Source organism: Platalea leucorodia (assembly GCF_965183815.1).
Source record: "Platalea leucorodia genome assembly, chromosome: 2".
NCBI classification, from domain to species: domain Eukaryota; kingdom Metazoa; phylum Chordata; class Aves; order Pelecaniformes; family Threskiornithidae; genus Platalea; species Platalea leucorodia.
Window position 1 is genome coordinate 127,910,812 of NC_138824.1, and position 10,344 is coordinate 127,921,155.

Consider the following 10,344-nt stretch of genomic DNA (forward strand, 5'->3'; position numbering starts at 1 on the left):
GAAATTTCAACTTCTCTGCCAAAAAAAAAAAAAAAAAAAACAACCAAAACGGGGAGGGGAAAGATGTTCCTTAACAATATTGCTATTCTGGCACAAAAAAAGACTTTTACAGACCTGCCTTAAAATTAGTTTTCCCAGGTATTCTCTTAACTCATGATTAGCCTCTCCCCACCAAACACATTCAATGTAACTAGAGACCAGGCTTGAAACAAGCTAGTGCATCCAGCAGTCCTCCTGAACACTCGTATATGGCAACAAGATCTGAAACTCTGACACTGAGCCCTCAAACTAAAAATCCTCAGGCTCTTCAGAACTGGGAAAATTCAGCTCTGGAAATGCCGGGTCTGGTGTTTTTTGCTTTTATCTGCAACAGAGGAATCTGCTGGATTTGAGCATTAGATTAGAACATCTTGAGGCTTAAGGGTGGATCTCAGTTATGCAGCTCAGGTCTATCACTAACCATAATGGGCTCTCTGCATTGTTTCTTGAGGACATGCCCATGCAGACAATAGCTATGTGCTGGCAAGCCAAAGTCTAAACGTATCTAAACACTATATAATAATAAAAAAACCCCACACTGGGGGATAGAGAGCTGGGCTGTTGTACTGCATGTAACTTGGCAGGTACTGTACAGAGCAATGTCATTGGAGGAGCAAAGCACGGTCTCCTGGGACATGCTATTCCTCCAAGCTGCTCCCCTGGTCTACCGACTCCACTGTAATTGCCTCTTGGAGTGCTAGATGTTAAAGCTATGGCCCCAGGGAACGCTGCTTTTTCAGCAGCCTGTGGGAAAGAACAAAGAGGGCAACAGGAGAGCGCCCGGAGCAAAGCACAGTGGTAGGCTCCTTGCTCTTCGTTGGGGAAAAACCCAAGCTCCAAGTCAGCAGATTTACCACAATTTCAAGCACTGCTAAAATTTCATTGCAAGTCCTGGTACGAGTATGTGTCACATGAAAGTAAAGCTGCAGTTGCCCAAAAGCAGCCAGTGCCAGAAAGACATTGAAAAGAACCATTAGTGTCCTGGTGAAGAGCTGGTATCCACCTAAGCAGAGGCTGGGCTTTCAGGATAGCCTAGAACTGGGATCTCAAGCAGAATATGGGCAGATCTTAGCTCTGCTATGAACTTTCCAAGAAGCTCAGGCAAGACAAGTTTTGGTGCAATTCACTGCCCCTAACTTTAGCTTATTCAAAAGTTTAGGTCTTTAACAGGGCCAACGTTAGTGGAGAATCATGGGGACTTCCAGAGTGACTCACCTCACTCTAGGTTTGGTAGCGGATGTCGGTGGAACGAATTGCTCTTTGGAGAAGTGCTCTCTAGTGAGTATGGAAACAACACGAATCCTACCCTTGCGCCTCTGCGCTGTGTTTCTTTCTGCCTCCTGTACGATGCAGATAATGGCACGATGAGGTTCTTAGTGTGGGACTACACTTGGAGATACAGTTTGCCAGCTGGGTAAATCCACAAGTGGCTAATGCAGTGCATCAAAGCGGCTACGAGAGCACGAGCGAGCTCTCAGAAGGGTGTACCACGCGCACCTCTTGTTACTCACAGCAAACGAACAGCATCCTCCCCTCAGCAGGCATTGCCTTGGGCAGCCAAGGGAACTGATGCATTATAAATCCATGTGATCTTCCCCAGCAACAGTGTGTTTCCATGTGCGTAGTCTGCGCTGCTGTCGGCTGCCAGCTTGTACTTCAGACTTTTTCTAATTTGATTAAACCTAGGACCATTTTTTCTTAATCTAGGTGTAATCCCTCAGACAGTGCCTATCACAGCCTTTGGCTGATGTGCAACTCTTTTATCTAGGGCAGCCAGAAGCGCTGCCCAAGAGTGTGACGGCTGCATGATAGTCTGCCCGGTACCATGGGGTGGAGATGCGCAGCCCCCATCAGAAAAAAAGGACCTGCTGCCCTGTTCCCCTCAGCAGCACGGAGGGACCGCCGAGGTGCCTGGCTGGTACAGGGGAGTGCCCAAAAGTTGTAACTCAGAAGCACATCTGGACAGATAGAGCAGCCTTTTGGCCATCTCGGAGCAGGGCTGTAAATCCCCTCAGCCTGCAGAGCCCCGAGGTCAGAGAGGGTGGAGGAAGAAATGGAGCAGCAGCATCCTCAGAGCTTCTCCTCGGCGACTGGCTCTGCCCTGCCAGCAAGGACCGTGTCACTCGCACACCTGGAGGAGACAACGCGGGTCCTTCCCTGGTTTGAGTCTGAGCCACCACCGCTCTGCACTAACTTTTAGAAAGATGAGGAGCTCCCTGCTGCTCTGGTCTGCAGTCAGACCGTGGCTGTGCTCAGCATACGGTCGCACAGGGGTGCTAGGCTGACGGCGTCCAGGCATGCTCCTCTGGGTATGTGGTATCTCCGTGCCCGTTCAAACCCTTTCTTTGCAACACATGCTGAAGCTGATTAAAGTACGAGAGCCTCCGTATCCTCTGGTCTTTACACAGAGTAAGGAGCAACGGAGACAACACTTGCTAGGACTTCACTCTAATTTTCCTGGGTATAAAGAAATTAATCCACGGTAAAGGTGAAACTGCAGGTTTATGCACGTTCTTTCTGAAACTCTAGGGGAACGACATCTCATCCTTCCCATTGCAGTGAGCAGCCATCCCCGGCTTATTTTAAAAATGAAGCAAATATATATGCGTGCATTTGTGTAAAACTCGGCTGGAAAAAAACCTCAGGGCTAGCACTTGTCCTTGTGGACACCAGAAATCCCAAGTAACACCACTGAAGGAGAGGGGATTAGGCTGAGCTCTTGTGACAAAGGACAGAATGGATTTCTAAGTATTTGCTTGTAAAGAGATGCTATACCTCTCCACCATGCAGAGGAACCCATCTCAAGATCTCAATTACCGCTAGTCGAGGCTGCTTTTTAGGCTCTGTTGTTTAGGTTCTGAAGACATACACACAAAATTTTTAAAATGACATTTTTGTAAAAGTCAGCAACCTTGTCAACTATGGCTGTCATCTGAATTCTCTCTCCCTCATCAATTCTCTTCTTGTAATTAATTTCCTTACTTTTTCCATGGGGTAATATTACAGAGTGTTGATAAGCAGCTCTTTTCTTTTGCCCCAGACCAGTGATCGGTGCAAACAGGTAGGTTTTAAAATCCTTGAAGAGAAAGATGTTCTGCAAACAGAACTTGTTGTTACTGAATTAAAATTGTGTTGCAGACAAGGAGGACTCATAAACTTAAAGCAAACGTCTATAGCTGGTCAGCGCTTTGCTTGCTCATGCCGATTTGAGTTGCTCTGGGCAGTAAATGCTCTGGGAATACAACACATCCTTGGGCTATAGCCCATCTGCATAGAACAATTTTGCTGCTGAATGTGCATTTCTTACTAAGGCTAACTGCTCATCTCAAGGCTATAATGATACTGATGCACTCACGCCATGAACTGCAACCCACTCTTCTGGCAGTTCTCTTGTTTTATTTCCCCGCCGCAAGAGCTGGAATGAATTGTATTTGTTGGTGAAGCTTATTTTTGCTGGCTTTCCATCTCAGGCAGTGGAGGATTTTATGGAGCTATCTTGTCTGTTTCAAAACCTTTTTTTAATCATCCTTTTTCCCAGCAGTTACGTTGTCCTGAAATAGCCCCGTATATAAACACCAATCATGCGTATGTGCTTCATGTTTCCCAGGGTACAAAACTGCCTCTACAAACACAGTTTAGGAGAACTACCGTGAGCCCGCACCTTCTGGCCACCGGGCTGGCTGGCCGCAGCTGGTAGAGCTGACATCCTTGCTCTTTCCTAGACTTCTGGTGCATCTCAGCTAAGACAGACAAGCAATATCTTTACAGGTAAACTCCAGGAGTCAGGAGGACTTCTGAGCATCAGGGATTAGGACCATAGTCAGACTGTCCCAAATCCAGACTGGGGTGTTTCCTAGCCCCTTCCCCAGCTCTGTCACTTCTGCAGGACCCCAGGGGCATCCTACTTGAGGCCCTGCCTCTGTGCCTCAGGAAGACAAGAGCGTTTCCTTACTAATTCCAGGCGGACAGGACGCTTTTCCTAACAGCCGTGAAGCACTTGGCCATTATAAGCCATGGGACCCAAATAGGAACTATACTCCATTCCCAGCAAATCTGGGGGCTCCTGGCTCCCACGCTGTGGTGGCGATGCTGGTTTACGGCAATGCTGCCTTGTGCTGGCACTGCTGTTTGTGCGGACTCGATGTGAGAGCAAATCCCCGAATAAAAGACTCCAAGGAACAAAAATGGGGGATGCTTCCTGCACGTTTGTTTCAAGTGGGATCGGTTCTCCAACCTGTTTCACGGTGTTTGTCCACAGCGCTTGGGTCAACACAGCTGCTGGGAGAGATGGGAAGTGCCAGGGCAGCGGAAGGACGGGACAGGGGATTATGGTGGCGAGGCAAAGCTTTTGCCCTGCTAGTGCTGACGGATATTTTGGGACATCCAGGCATAGCCCCGGACTCCCGAATGATGAGATTACCCTCCCTCTTTCTTAGGGAAACATCCTTCGCATGTACCTGGGGGTTATGCCTTTTATCATTTTGGTTTCCTCCTTACCACGTGCTGCTTTTTAGACAATTACATAGAGGAACTACTAAAATGTCCGCTCTGTAGCACTTGCCTTCTCACAATACCTGGTTTTGTAGCTTTTTGCAAAAATCTTCATGGGGGCTGCATTATCCCAAAAGTGAACCTGCACAATGACCGACTCCATTTCAGAGCCCAATGCTTTCCACCTTTCCTCTATAATCCTGAGGCTGTATAGAAGAATTTCCCTGGTTCAGGGGAAAAAAAAAAAAAAAGCAAATCAGTACCACTTCTAACCAACAACTAGCTCCTTCCCAAAGCTCAAGCACTCCCATGCCAGTTTGACAACTATCAGCTGAAAAATGTGTCTGGGCATTGAGAAGTGCGAGTCTGGGCTTTGAGAACAGGGTCCTAATCCATAACCCATTACTGTGCACAGCACTTGCCAAGAGAGCCCACACAGTGAGGTAAGGTTGCACCATGCTCTCTCCTTCCTTGAATAAAAAATGCCTGCCCTAATGAGAAGCAAGTTCCTGATTCAGCAAACCACTTAAGTGTTTTGATGAACCAGGGCCAGACTGAACATCTTGTGCAGAACTCAGCTGTCTAGCGAACAATATCAAATACTTTATTGATGGATGCAGACTTAAATGAAAATTAAAACCATGGCTATTTAAGGCTGTAGGTGGCCAAACTCATATTGTTCATTTTTTATTGTATTAAAGTAATCATTTGTATGGGAACAGAAGCAGCCACCTCCAGAAAATCCATCCCTGTCATGCTGGGAAGAATATTCTCAGTCCTCCCCCAGCGTCCTGTCAATTTGATGGCTTATGCAGCTTCCTTAGAAACTCGTCACATTCAGGCTATTTCAGATCAACGCGTTTCAGCCATATTCTCTCTATTCCTACCAGGAACGCCCAGCTTTAGTACCCCTGTTGGCTGCGTAAGGTATGGGGAAGTGAGGCATGGCCTCCTGTAGGCCAGATCAGATGTTAGAAGGTATGATCGACACGGTGGAGCACCACTAGACAGGTCTCAAGATCCTGCCCTCACCCTTACTTGGCTGTCAGTCAACAGGCAGGGTGCTGAGCTCCGCGCTGACCTTGGTCTCTGAGGTTGCAGCCAGCAAGGGTCCCCGTCAGCCTGCTCTCCTCTAACAACTCCAGCCGTCCTGCTAAAAGCAGCTCTTGAACTCAGAGAACATTAATCTTGGAAAACGAAGCATTATGGCAGGTGAAGATAAACTTCAATCTATTAAAGCTGGCTCCCTCTCGTTCATTGTGCAGCTTTTCACCCGAAATGCTGGATGCAGCAGTGCGTCGTAGCTGCAGGCTGCACCACAGCGCGTGCAGACAGATGGAGAGAGCAGAGGCTGGACTTTGGCACATCCTGACTTCGGGGTGTTTCTCTTTGGAAACGGCGTATTTTTCTAACGCAAATTTTTAATGGAAAGTTATCAGTATCTTTTATATGTTTGCAAACATACCTGTAGCACAGTAAAATGCCAAAAAGTGCGTATCTTTTTCTAGTATGGCAACATATACTTTATTCTCTCTCCTCGTCCACCCAAGGAGCAACAATCTTCCACTCCCTTTTACTTATCAATAATACACCCTCTTGCCCTCTCAGCCAGGTAAAAAACAGCGCAAGTATGGATTAAAAAAAAAGAAATCTGGCATTTTTCACCAGTTTGTATATACTTAAATGCAATCACCTCGCTGCCATGGAATACAGGCAGGTGCAAATGGGGGGAAAGGAAAAAAAAGAAGAGGACATGCAGACATTTTTTGGCTCAACCCTATGCTCTTTTAAATATATTCCCATACAGCCACTAGCGCTCAAACAATTCGCAGAGAAGGCGTAAGTTACATGGCACTCGGTTTATCTGCTCTGGAATGGCAAAGTGCACACACAGATATACACTGTGGTTCCAGGGAGTCTAGGGATTTCAAAGCTGCTTTATCTCCCAGATAACGCACTGGCAAAGAAGGGCAAATTAAAAACAGCGTTGCTAACTAAAAATGGAACGATAGATTATGATTATGGGCTTTAAAAAAGAAGTGTCACTTAAATACATGTTACAGTTTTGTCCAGAGCAAGTTTTAAACCTTTTTTTTTATTATTTGTGGATTCCTAAACATTTTTCCTGGAGAAGTGCAAATCCTTGAGCAGTGTATTTGAATCTATTGACGATGGCGTTGCTTTCCTTGTTCTCACAGCATCCCCACCCCCCACCCCAAGTAGTCTTTGGGCATTTGTGAACCAGTAGTAAAATCCGTCTCCTAGCAGTCGGACACGAACCACGCTCTCCTAAATCCCACACGTTGATCTGATTCGCTGCATGACTCTTCTAAGCCTCCACCTCCTCTCTGGTAAAACACAAAAAACCCACAGTTGTTAAGTTCTCGGGCTGAGGCGCTTTGAGCTTACTCTTGAGAAAGGCTGAGCAGCCGAAGTTCCCACCTACGGAAGTGCCAGGCGCCCAGGAATTTGGTACAGGCATAGCACTGAGGCACTCGAAATGACGGGAATGCTGCGTATTTCTGCCCGTCGCCTCTGCAGCCTGCAACGCCATCCCTCTGAAGGAAGGTAAAGCCATTTACGTGCAGCAGCAAAGGCCGGAGCCCTCATTTTCACGGGCCTTTGAGGAGTCTCTGTCGTGTTTTTGAAACAGTATTTGAATGACTGACTTGAAAGGCTTCAGAAAAAATGCAAAATACCGTCAAAAATGCAAAATGTTTGTATCCCTCAGCCAAGGGGAGGAAAAAAGTGCAGGAAGAAGCTTAGCCAAGCCTGACTGGGTGTAGTGGATCTTGATCTTTGCTCACCGCATAGTTAGATATTGTCGTCCCCCCTCCCATTTAATGGAGTCACAGCCTTATCTCTTAAAGTGATCTCATTAAAGGCAGGGGACAAGACAGCAGGGGGTGTGAGACCTGTAAGTACAGCCGCAAGGTCGATAGAAATATAGTTACGTACAATCACCTTGTCTTCTCTGGGTCCCCTCTTAAGGGAATTACCCTTCAAAAAGCACGAATCCCTTTTGACCTCTTTCTGAACCACACTGATCGAGACCTCATGGTGGAGCGCATCTCACTTTATCCGCACTGCTGCCGCTTTTGTTGCCTGCTTTAGTCTGCTGTAGGTAACCCCATCCTCTGGAGGCTCTTGAGATAAGGTACAAGCAGATGAAGGAAAACAGCTTATTTGGGCCCAGCTCTGTTCTTTTTTTTTTTTTTTTTATGCTGAGTAAGTGGGAGCCTCTGCTGTGACAGCCACCGTACTGTCCACAGCCAAGCCGCCCCAATGTGCAAATATTAAATGCCACTGAAGAAGCAGCTGTGGCTTTCAAGGTGAAGGCCAAAACGTGGCTCTTGTAGCAACACATGCAAAACGCTGGTGGGCGTGGGAGATGTCACAGAAGGAAAAACCAGGTGGGAGATGACATTCTTTCCTATTCCAGGTAGTATCCACTGCTGGGGTCTAACATTCCAGTTTTCCCAAGAAATGCAGCCCTAGGCTGTGGCAGTTTCAAAGGGATAAAGAAGATTTGCTTCTCTGTGAGAGCTAAATGCAGTCTGTTACTGGAAGCAGGAATATGCCTGAGCAGAAGCTGTCATATCTAGCGGCAAGAGCAAAGGGCTTTCAGACCCTTGGACTCTTACCTACAACCTGCTAAAGCTTTTCTGCATGCCTGCCTTCCCCTTCTGTGACTCCGTTTTCCCGTCCCTAAAATGGCCATAATAAAACTCCCTGCTGTAAAGCACTCTCAGCTTCTCAAAGTAAAAAACGCTGGAGAAGGGCCGTGTGATGTCCGCAGCAGCAGGCATTCACATAACGCCCTGCGCCGTTTACCGAAGGCCCACCTTTCTCCTTTCATCGCGTCCGGTGCTACCTATCCCTGGAATTCGACTGCTGTTCAGCAGCCCACAACGGCACCGCAAAGAGTGAGGGGTCGGAAGGGAAAAACGATGTATTGCTGCAAATCTGCAAAATAACAATTCGTGATTACTCCCGGGATGGGGACACGCAAGCCAAAGAGCAGGAATTTTCAAGTATTAAAACCTGATTTGGATCTGACCTGCTGGCAGGAGTGAAGTTCCCTGTATGTTATCTCTGCTTCTCAGTTGCCCTGCCAAGGTATCGAGAAGAGTTTGTAATTGCTTGTAGATAGTGAAAACAGGACTCTCCTGATTTTTCTTAAGCTAATCTCTCTGATACCTATTACGGGAGGAGAACACAAGTACTCTACCCTCCCTGCCTGGTTTGACATAATAAAATTTCCTTTGACCCGCATGGATTTGCTTTCTGTTTAAATCACTGACAGTAACAGAACTGAGGTGCGTTTTTCTCCTGAAGGAGACACTAGGTCTGAGTTTACAGCACCGCAATTGCACACGACAGTTCCGTGTTGTGAAGAAATGACAACGCGTCAACTACCCCAAGGCAAAAGATGGATCGAACCGATAGCGTGCCAACTCAACTACGCTGTTTAGGTGGCACTTCAAGGGGAAACGTGGCTCAGAAGTTGTCTGGAGGTCTTCTTTTGTCATCCTGTTGATGGTGCTTCACTGCCACATAGGAAGAAACCCAAGTTTGGTATGGTGGATTGCTCTTAAAGAGCGAAATGCTGTTAAGGAGTGAAAATGAAATGAATAGGTGATTTCAGGCTCTGAAATTTCTGCTCTGTTCCTAATGCCTATCCCCTTCTCCCCGCCTGCTGGCAAGAGCCACGCCTCTCATGGGAAGTCTTAAAAGAAAACCTCAAAAATGAGTAATGAGAGCTAACTGAGTGCGCTGCCTCGGGGTCAAGACGGTGCAGCCTGGGAGGCAGACGGCTGCCCAGGTGCCGTGTATTTTCTAGGTAAACCGAAAGCTTCAGTCTCCAAGTCTGTCAACACAGTGCCAGACCCATTGAAGACCACCAGAGGCACAAACCGGAGCTTATGCAGAAGACTAAAAAAGCGTCTCTTAAATGCTGGCCGGCTGTCTAAAATTGCATCTGAGCTCAGTGCTGGTTTTAAATTTAAAAAGTTCACTATGTTCAGTCCCAGTAAGCACCTCAGTACTGAGCGGGTTGAGCCATTTGTAAGTCCAGCTGGAATCCCAAAGATGGAGCGTTCTGCGTGTCCACAGGTGCCAGATCCATCGGAACCTCTAAAAGCAGCTCTAGGGCTCAGTGACAGGACCAAGCTCCTCCAGTGGTTGCCTCCACCACCTTTTAGAAGACTGTGATGGTTGTAGTGTCATCCTTTCACCTCGCATACATGGGCCTGTAGGCAAACAGTTTGAAAAGCAAGCTCTTGTCCAGGATGTTTAAGGCCTGAATTCAGTTCTCTTCTCCTGCGGATGGGAGTTTCAAGCCCTGCTTAGCAGGGAAGTCCCATAACTACGTTCCTCCTCTGCAATAAAGTTCCCAGCTAATTTTTGAGGTCCTTGGCAGGTGAAGTGTCCTGCGGGGAAGAAGCTGCTGAAAACACTTTTTATTTCCAAGCTCCTACACAGGAGGTAGGTCCTGGAGGTTCTACTAAGCCGTCAAGAATGAAAAAGAGCAGGAGCTGATTTTCTTTGCCAGAGCACCTAGATAGAAGTAAAAAGCAAAGTGATCAAACACAACTTCTGTGCCTATCTTTCCCAGAATTTGAAGCGTAAGGGAAGGATGACGGTCCCCTAACCAGGCTCCCTGAGCAGCAGAGGGCACAGAAAGATGCCCTGTAACCCTTCACCGAGGCGTTGATCACCAAGTGTAGCGATCTGGAACAGATTGGGACCTGGCCAGGCTGGACCGATGGGCCAGGGCCAACTGTATGAGGTTCAACAAGGCTCAGTGCTGGG